The sequence below is a fragment of the Muntiacus reevesi genome, chromosome 10 (assembly GCF_963930625.1).
Source record: "Muntiacus reevesi chromosome 10, mMunRee1.1, whole genome shotgun sequence".
Classification (NCBI taxonomy): Eukaryota; Metazoa; Chordata; class Mammalia; order Artiodactyla; family Cervidae; genus Muntiacus; species Muntiacus reevesi.
Window position 1 is genome coordinate 9,878,157 of NC_089258.1, and position 10,477 is coordinate 9,888,633.

Here is a 10,477-nt window from a genome sequence, read left to right on the forward strand (position 1 = left end):
TAAGTCAATTATGTTTTGATAAAGAAAGTTAAAAAAATTCTTATCGCAAGAAATTAAGTTCAACTAAGTATGATGTTATATATTAACTAGACTTATTTTAATTATTTTATAATATATACAAATACCAATCACTGTGTTGTACATTGGAAATTAATGTTTTATGTCAGTTATATCTCAATAAAAATATAAACAAACATGTTCAGTCATATTGCTCTAGTTATAGCAAATTTTTTGTTTAGTATTTGTGTATAGTTTATAAAAGAAAATATTTTTTAAAGTAAAAAACTAAATAGTATATTATATATTTCTAAAGAAATCTAAAGAATACAAATTATGTAAGGAAAGTATTCCCTTTTAATCTTTCCTCCTGTGCTGTCATTTTATTTCCCACCTTCGGGAAAAAACACTTATCTATCAGGTTGGTGTGTATCCTTCAAGATATTTAATTTCCCATATATGTGCTATGTATGTCCTTGGTTGCTTGGTCATGTCTGACTCTTTGCAACCCCATGGACTATAGCCCACCAGGTTCCTCTGTCCATGGGGACTTTAAGAATACTAGAGTGGGTTTCCCTCCTCCAGGGGATCTTCCCAACCCAGGGATCAAATCCAGGTCTCCTTCGTGGCAGGTGGATTCTTTACAGTCTGAGCTACCAGGGAAGCCCAATTTTCCACATATTTACATTTAAATATTCACATGGGAATCACATGTGTATACATCAAAATTAGGACCATGCTATGTATATTATTCTGTAACTTGTTTTTTCACTTAGTACATGTTTGGAGAACTTTCCATTTTGTGTGTCTAAATCTACCTAAAAAAATTGCTGTATAATATTTCATTATATTGAAGTTTATTTAATTGTTCTTTTCTCTATGAGCATTTATATAGTTCTGAATTTTTTATTAATATAAATGATACTGTGAAAAATTCTTTTCACTTTGAAAATTTTGGGAAGCATTTCTCTTCTTTAGAAGAGGAATTACTAGATATTTTAAACATTTGAAGATTTTTTACAAATCTGATGGGTAAAAAAAATCCTTTCCTTGTTTTACAAGTACAATTTCACTGAGTTCTTGTGAGATTGAACAGTTTTTGCATATTTACTGGTGATTTATAACTTTTGTACTTTGTAATATTTATCTTTTGCTTTATATGTTAAAAATATTTTCTTCCTGTTTCTCATTTGTTCTTTATACTTTGCTTATGGCATCTTTCATGGTTACATTTTTCTACTTTATGAAGTTAAGTATGCCAGTCTTTCATTTTTTCATTTTTGGCCTAAGAAAATCTTCTTTACCACAAGTTCACAAATAATATGCTCCTCATTTTCTTCTGCGTAATATGTGTTGATGAGGTGGACACAGGCTAACTGTTCAACCAACTCTTTCCTTTTTCCTTCTGAGCACATAGCCAGACTTTAAATCCCAGCCTTCCTCGCAACTGGTGTGGCCCTGCTATTGAGTTCTGAGTAATAGAATGCAGACAGAGACTAATGGAATGTGTACCATTTTCCACGATTTGCCTGTGTGATCCTCTATACTATTTTCTCATTTGGTTGTCTGTAAGGACTATAACCCCCAGGGAGAAATGGGGAGCTACATATTGAAGATGATGGAGCCATAATATGGAAAGTACTAGAATCTGAATCACCCCTTGGAGAAGAGCTGCTTGATCAGAAATATGTGTTTTGAATTTAAGGAGACTTTTAAGCCACTGTGGTGTGGGGATTTATCTGTTACTACAGCTACTAAATACCTTAACTAATATATATTTGCATTTGTTTCTAATATTTACATCTTTAGTACAATTGATTAATAACATTTTTATGCTTGGTATGAGATCAAGATCTAACTAAAGTTCCTCTTTCCCAGAATGGACAGTTGATTTTGGGGGCTAGTTTGTCTTTTATCTCTCTATCTAAAATGTTACCCTTATCATATATTTGACTGTATCACATACAACTGGAAATTTCCAGCCATTTTTGGTGTCTAAAAACAGCAGTTTCAATCAGTTTAATATTAAGTTTTCTTGTACATATTAGAATGTTTATAAACTTTCTATCCTTGCCCATCGAGCTATGTTCCTTTACCAGTAATGGAACAATTTGGTGTCATTTCAGGGACTCCAGTGAACTTCAGTACTCCAGTTCTTTATGTCTCAGTGCAGAAAAGAATTCAGCAAGAGACAAAGAGATAGATAAGAAGTAATTTATTAAAATATGATTCTTGTGAGGTTTACAAGTGGGCAGGTGAGAAATGCCATTCCCAGAGAACTTACTGAGCTACAGTTTTATAATCAAAAGAAAAGATGGAAGGAGAGAGAAGAATTTCTATGTCTTTCTTGAGTAGATGTCATGCTTCCATCATCACGTCCTACTCCAGGTTGAGCAGGGGAGTTTTCTTGTCCCTACATGGTCAAGCTAGGTCCACAAATTATTGTCTTTTTTTTAATGTGTGGAAAAAGCATGTCCTAAGGATCATTAACTTACTGACCTCACTGGACAGAATGTGGGACTCATGCCACCATTGTTTTATTGTTTTGGGGCTTCTGTTGCATGGTTTTGTTGTTAAACAAGACTGCTTGGTTTTGTGGTTAAGCAAACCTGCTTTTTTTGAGTAATCATTACCTTCTAGGGAGCCCCCTGATTTCTCTACTTATAATCCCTTAGTGAGATTAGCTATTTAATCACCTACTTTTTTCCTTTCTCTGTCCCTATCAGTAACATAGTTTTAATTATTGTAGCATTGTAGTATATTTCATATCAAGTAGGACAAGATGAACTTTCAAATCAGTTGGTCAAGTTCTATGAAAAATCCTGTTGATATTCTGAGTGGAATTGCATTATATTTGTATAGATTAATTTTGAGAATCAACATCCCCATAATATGAGGCTTTTGCAGTTGGGAATATGGTCATAAACAGGTAGGATAAAACTTGTTCACAAATAATTCGAAAATGTAGGTTACAGCTTTAGGGGAGCCAGAGGTCTAATGACTACTGCTTGCCTCTTTCATGGGCATGAAGGGCAATTTACTTACCAGGACCTTCTAAATTTTAACCTGTACCTGGTCACCTCTGGTTTTCATGAGGGAGAAAGGGCTGCTACTATGTATTTATTTATAAACTTTCTTTATCTCTCCAATAGGGTATAAATACCACAAAATTAGGATTTTGCCTTCTTTATTAACCGAAGTATCTCCAGTGCTTAGGACAGGGCCTTGACCCATCACAGACTCTTGAAAACTTTTGTCAAAAAAAGGAAATAATGAATATGAGAACTCCCGCCTTTACTGAGGCTGGTGGTTTGCATCTAGCAACTGATACATAAGATTCACATCACAGCATATAAGTGCTTATTTCTTCTAGTTCTTGTTATATTCCCATGGCTGCATTTATTGAGCCATAGTGAATCGTTATGGAGAAATGGTATATAAAATGGTTGCGATGGTTAAAACATTTAGATGGCCAACCATGGCCTTAGGATAAATATTGCAATGGATCAACAACATTACTCACTAAAGCACTGTTTGCAATGGCAAAAGATTGGAAACAGTGTCCCTGGCGGTCCAGTGGTTAAGAATCCGCCTTGCAATGCAAAGGACACAGTTGGATTCCTGGCCTGGGAGCACCCCACATACTTTGGAGCAACTAAGCCTGTGTGCCACTACTGAGCCCACGCACGGCAGCTACTGAAGCCCATGTGTTTAGGGCCCACGCTCCATAAGAGAAGCCACTGCAATGAGAAGCCCGGGTACCGCAGCCAGAGAGTAGCTCCTACTCGCTGCAACTAGAGAGAAGCCGAAGGACAGTAAGGGAGACCAAGCTCAGCCAAAACTAAACCAATAAATCTTACAAAAAGAGACAAAAAAGATGGAAACAACCCAAATGTAAATCAATAGGGACATGGTTAAAATCCAAACAGACAAAACCTGACTATAGCAAATTCTTACAATGGAATAACATACAGCTGTTAAAAAACAAAAAAGAATTGACCAGCCCAAGTTGGATGCATGACACAAGTGCTCAGGGCTGGTGCATTGGGAAGATCCAGAGGGATCGGGTAGAGAGGGAGATGGAAGGGGGGAATCGGGATGGGGAATACATGTAAATCCATGGCTGATTCACGTCAGTGTATGACAAAAAACACTACAATATTGTAAAGTAATTAGCCTCCAACTAACAAAAATAAATGAAAAAAAAATTGATATGAACTCCAGGATAAACTGCATTGTTAAAAAAAAAAGTGCAGAGCAGACTATATAATATGCAATGTTTTGTGGAAAAAAGAAAAGGAAATAAAAATACATATTCATGTTTGCTCCTAGATGCATAAAGAAACTCCAAAAGAATTAAAAGAAATTAATAAAAATAAGTACCTGTTGGAGTAGTGATGGGAACTGGGGTGAGTGAGTGAGACACTTTTCACTGTATATTTTTATATATTATTTGCTTCTGGTACCATGTGAATGTATTGTCATTAAAATTGAATAAAATACAAAATATAAATGATGATAACATTTATATTTCCTGTAAGAAATACTCTCAGTCTGTTAGGTGGTACAATAAAGAAATGAAAATTATTTTGGATTTATACCCACTTAGGGGAATCAGTCATTGGTATAGCTGTTATGTGTTTGCAGAAATAATATGGAAGGTGATAACAGCAGCAGCCAAATCAGACAAAGCTCCTTGCTTGGTCCCATCTCATTCAGGAGGCTTTCTGGACCAGGCAATAAGGGTTAGTGTGCTTTTGTTCATCTTCTTTTCAGGATATAGGGCTCAGGGTACATCAAATCATTTTAGTGAAGCCCCTGTTGTGATGCAAAGTGTTTCAGTTTTGTCCTCTTGGTTTCAGTTAAATCAGTTAAACATCTCTTAATAATTTCAAGGCAAATTGGTTTCAGAGGACTAACAAGTGACTTGCCCACAGCTCACTTATTCACCAAATTAATTAAACTTGTTAACAAATTAACCTATAGAATTGCAAATATTGAACAGTCTCAGCTGCCTTGGCCTGGTTCATTCATCTTCTTCATTAATATTAACCACTCTGTCCTGTGTGATTGTAAGAGTCATGGTCTTTTAAATTTATGCTGTGAACAGAGTTGACAAGGGTTTGCTTGTGGTACATTTTAAAAATCAGATATATCATTACCTAAAAAAAAGCATCACTATCAAAAATATTATTGATTATGAATTGTATCAAGAGAATTTATACAAACTCAACTGCTATCTTGTAGGGATCTACAGTGAAAGATTTAATTTAAAACTGAAGTTAAATAATAAAGATTTGATAGGAACTGTGAAAGTTCTCTGTGAAGTGCACCATACAAACATATGGCATTTTTGGGGGCATGCATAATATTTTAAAAAGATAGAAAATAACAGGATAAATGGGCAATTCAGGTTGGGGAAGAAGGATGAATGTAGTTCTGATAAACATAATCAGCTTTCAGCTAGATAAAAGGGCCCTACAATTGTTCAGGTTATTAACTGATGCTTACCAATTGCTTGGTAATCATACATCTAATGAGAGTGAACACTAATGGCTCAAGGAACTTTGAGTCAAATTACGAAGTTTTATTAAAATGTTTCTTCTGCTTGCTTGCCTTCAATCATTTAGGTCTGATCTAGTTTTCCTTCAAAATTAAAGTCTGGAGTTCAAGCTAATTTATATGACTGGACATTTGAAAACAGATGTCCTCTCTACCTGTTTGTAACATGATTGAGAAAGAGTACTGTTTGTATCTACAGTGTCTTTCTAAAACACATTCCTTTCCCTAAACTTACTACAATAATGTGCAATGGAAAGAGCCTTGTCCCTGAGCTCTGAAACTTAGACAGCCTTCAAATTCTCATTTTCGACTGTGCTAGCCCATCTCCTACTCCAACTTCCTCTTCAGTAGCTGTAGCAAACTTCCTTTCACTTAAAATAAAAAAAAAAGTTATTTGGCTCCATTGGTTGGGTCTTACGTGCAGCTCTGGGGCTCAGTGCGTGGGCTTAGTTGCTCAGGAGGCATGTGAGATGTTAACTCCCTGATCCTGTGATTGAACCTGCATCCCCTGCACGGCAGGGTGGATTCTTAACCACTGGACCACCAGGGAAGTCCCAGCTTCCTTTCACTTTTACTAAACCTGTTGGCAGTTAAACACAAAGCCAAGATCCAAGATCAAAGAAAGTCTAAGAGAATGAAGTATTCAGAGTTCACAATAATATGAACATGTAGGTATCCCCTGCATTTCAGGATTCACTTTGTGCCATATCACAAAAGACTTACATTAGTACCCGTTTTTGTTAACCAAAAGAAATCTGAAGAGTATTGCTGCTTTTATAAAAATGGTGAAAAGTAAAAATAGCGCCAGTGTTTGTTTTGCAATGAGCTGTTATAGTGGCTGCATGTACCTCACATTGAGTGGCGAGAGAAGCACCTGGAGATCCTTCCCCAGGAGCTACACTCTGAATTTCAGCTTCAAGCTGCCATGGCTTTGATTGAACCATGTCTGTGAGCATCTGTGCTTGATCTCCATTTATTTTGTGTGTCCCTGTCAGTGAGATGTGTCCTAAGGTAATTGACTCTTTGCTTTACACCATTTTGGTTCCCTGGTTGGCTCAGTTGTAAAGAACCCGCCTGCCAAAGCAGAAGATGCAAGAGACGCAGGTTCGATCCCTGGGTTGGGAAGATCCCCTGGAGAAGGGCATGGCAACGCACTCCGGTATTCCTGGCCTGGAGAATACCATGGACAGAAGAGCCTGGCGGGCTATAGTCCATGGGGTTGCAAAGAGTTGGACATGACTGAGCACACATGCAATTTACATCATTTTGGCTTACGAAAGATTTGATAGGCGCTATCTACTTTTGAAGAGTGTGGAAACTTGTATTCAGCTTCTTGGATAATTATTAGAGAATTGTCCCTATACCTGGAATCTAAGGGGCCTTTCAAGAAATAATCCCTTTTTGGTATCTGCACATCTGACACTTATTTTATTTTGATGTGCAGCCCCTGGATATTATTCAGCATTGTTCTGGATGCAGGTACAGCTACTTGTAAAAGGATGCATGGGGAGAGTTTGCTGCCTTTCCAGGTTGGGGACTTGGGACTATAGCCACCATTAGGCCTGACCATCATCTAGCCATCTCCCTCTTCATCTCTATTGTTCCTTTTCTCTCTGCCTCTGATCTTCTTTCCCTCTCTGAATTTATTTTCCTATTCAAAACATACCTTTCCTTCAAGGCCCTAGCTGTATATCATTTACTTTGAGAAAAAACAGGTTTTGATAGAACTAGCACTTATGAATTTAATAACTTACCAATGGGAATGACTTAGGTTAGAGTAGCTATGAACTTTCCAAGAAGAATGACATTTCCCTCAAGGATTAGGCATTGTCTCATTTGAGTAGACAATAGACACATTTTAGTTTCTTAATGTCTATGCTTAGGATGCAGCTATTGCTTAATTATCTGCATAAGAGGCATCAACCAAACGAATAATTTGAAAATCTGCATTGGAACGCACAAGTACAATTTTTTTTTTTTTTTTACAAGTACAATTTTTTTCTCCCAGAAGCTTGTTTTTACTAATTACATTTGGTTTGAACTTGTATTTAAGGAAATACTTCTCTGGAGTATACATCAAACTGCTTCTAAGGAGAGCAGTCTAGAAATAGTTGGAACATGGGCAAAGGCCACAGGCAAACTGCTCAGAATCAGAAGATTCGACATTGAGTTAATTATTTATTCATTCCTTTCTATATTAAAAAAAAAGATTTTGAGATGGAAAAATAGTTGTGGCTCACACTGGGAGGATTATGCCTTTGAGGCCCATATATAAGATTCTAGCTCTGTCCAGTTTGCTCTGTCCAGATGGCCCACAGTGTCAAGGACTATGCCAAATTCTTAATGTGGTTTACCTCATTTAATCCTCAAATTACTTGTTTTAATTTCACAGATGAGGCTCAGAAAGATTAATTACTTGCCCAGAGTCACACAGTTAGTACGTGGTGGAACTTAACTTGTGCGGCTTTCATGCCTATGTCCCTAACACTTCCACCCTACTGCCTCTGATTTTGTTGACAAGGTATGCACAATGACTGCTTTTTATTAAAAACATCTGGGTATTTTTCAAGTGACTCTCAGAGCCTGAAGCATTGTCTACATTGAATAGGAAGGAAGCAGGCTTTGTTGATGTCAAATTATCCCATCTGAGAAGGGGGTTGTAACCATTTTACACAATAGTTTTGAGAAAACAAGTGGAATCCCAGATCTTTGATGATTGCCCAGACACCCTAGTTCCAAAAAAGAGTGAAATCTTCAGATATTTTTATATTCACATGGTCTTGCTTTGACCAGAGGACCTGGTTGTGGAAATCCTCCTTGAGAGTTGCTCTTTCCTGTTTGCCATTGAATTCCTTGCCTTGTATTATCCCTGTGAAATGATTTCCCTCAAATACAGGTCTTCAATCAGTCCTAGGATGGGAAGTATCTCTTGGTGGGCTTTACAATCACCCTATTGTGGAGACTTAGCTGTCTAGGTGGTAGCCATCTTCTCATTGTCCTCTCACTTCAACATCCTGGATTAGCTGCTACTCATCCCCCGCAAGTGGCTTCCCAGGTGGCTCAGTGGTAAAGAATCCACCTGACAATGCAGGATATGCTGGTTTCCATCCCTGGGTTGGAAGAACCCCTGGAGGAGCAGGAGATGGTAACCCACTCCAGTATTCTTGCCTGGGAAATCTCATGGACAGAGGAGCCTGGCGGGCTACAGTCCGTGGGGTCGCAAAGAGTCGGACATGACTTAGTGACTAGCACTTGAACTGCCTACTATCCTCTACTTTCCTGTGTCTTAACACAGAGTCAAAGGCCAATAAATATTAAGTTTTAGTTCTTAGATAATATCAATGCTTCCTATAGTGGTGAAGTTTTTGGTAGTGACTCCAAACAGTTAGTCAACTGTATGCAGTTTTTTTTTTTTTTCTTGAAGTTTTGTTTTTCAACGGGAAGAAAAAACCAAACCTACCATAGCATGACTCTTCCTAAGCATGCACTTCCCTGCCTTGTGGAAATTACTTTGCTGAAACGATGCACAATATCTTAATCATGTCAGTGCAAATCACTACTTTGTCAAGAAGCAGGAACTTAATGTGTGCGTTATTTTAAAATTGTTTTCAGCCTAAGATTGGCATACTTAATTGCTTTTTAAGTACCCTTGTTAAAGCATCAAGGATATTGTTGATGGTATTTAAGTGTCTTTGGGTGGGCCGCTGTCATTAAGAAGCAAGGTTGGCATTTTCCTCTCTAACCTCAAACTTGATGGTTTTAATATCTGGGCTATTAAATTTACACTGGGAAGAACTGGCAGATAAATCTTTTACCAAAGCAATTTAAGTAAACAACAGAAATAAAGAAAAGGGTAAAGCTTTTAGCTTTCAGATAGCATATTCTCCAAGGACTGTCCTCTATTCTTTGTTGCATTGCACAGTTGTTTGAAGTGGAAGATGCTATATTTGAAGTTGATTTCTTTTTTTATGTGTATGAGGAATCAGCTTCGAATTCAACCCTGAAGCAAATGCTTTGGCTTCAAGTGCAGTGTTTATGAATTACTGAAGAAATTTCAATTGGGGGTAAAAATCCTAAATTCTCTTTAATAATTTCTTTTTTGGAGGACAAGAGTATCTCCTTTGGGGGGAAAAATCCCCTAAAATACAACTGACTTACTTTGCTTTATTTAAAAATATTGCTTTGGTCTTTTTCTCACTCTGAAAGTCCAAGGGCCCTGTAAACACGGATCGTTCATTCAGCCAACATTTATGGGCTGTCTACTGCTTTCCACATACTATTTCCTGTACCAGGAAGTATGAGACTATCTCCAGATGACACATCCCTGGAAGCTTCTCTGTTCCCATTCAGTGATAATTTATCTGGGGAAACTGGCTGAGACAAAAATGTCTTAGGAGAATTGTGAAAAATAAAAATACAGTTTTTTTTCTTTGATATATATTTCAACATGGACTCTATTTGAAGATTCTTTCCCATTTCTTTGTGGTAGATACACAACAAAGAAGCACAGGGTGTTTGGGAGAACTTTGCTGTTTCCTGTGTTGAAATAAAGTCTTATATAAAATAAAAGTGCTATTCAAGGTTGGGACTTTTGGTGACAAAGACTGTGTTCTCTGTGATAGAGGAAATAGGCAATTCCCACCCCCACCCCCTGGCATAATGTACATTTATAGAATGTTTATCAGATAACTTGGTTTTCCAGTACACTATCAGAAATTAGTGAGATTGGTTATGGACTTAATTATGCTTTTCTAAAAAATGATTTTAGTCTGCTCTCAAACATTTTGAAGTGGACCTTTATTATAGTTACCAAATTGTATGAAAGTACATTGCCCTCATCACATAAGGGTCACAGGTGGAACGTAGCAGGGCTGAAATGAAGGATAATGGAAAAATCCAGTACTTGTGTTTGCTACTT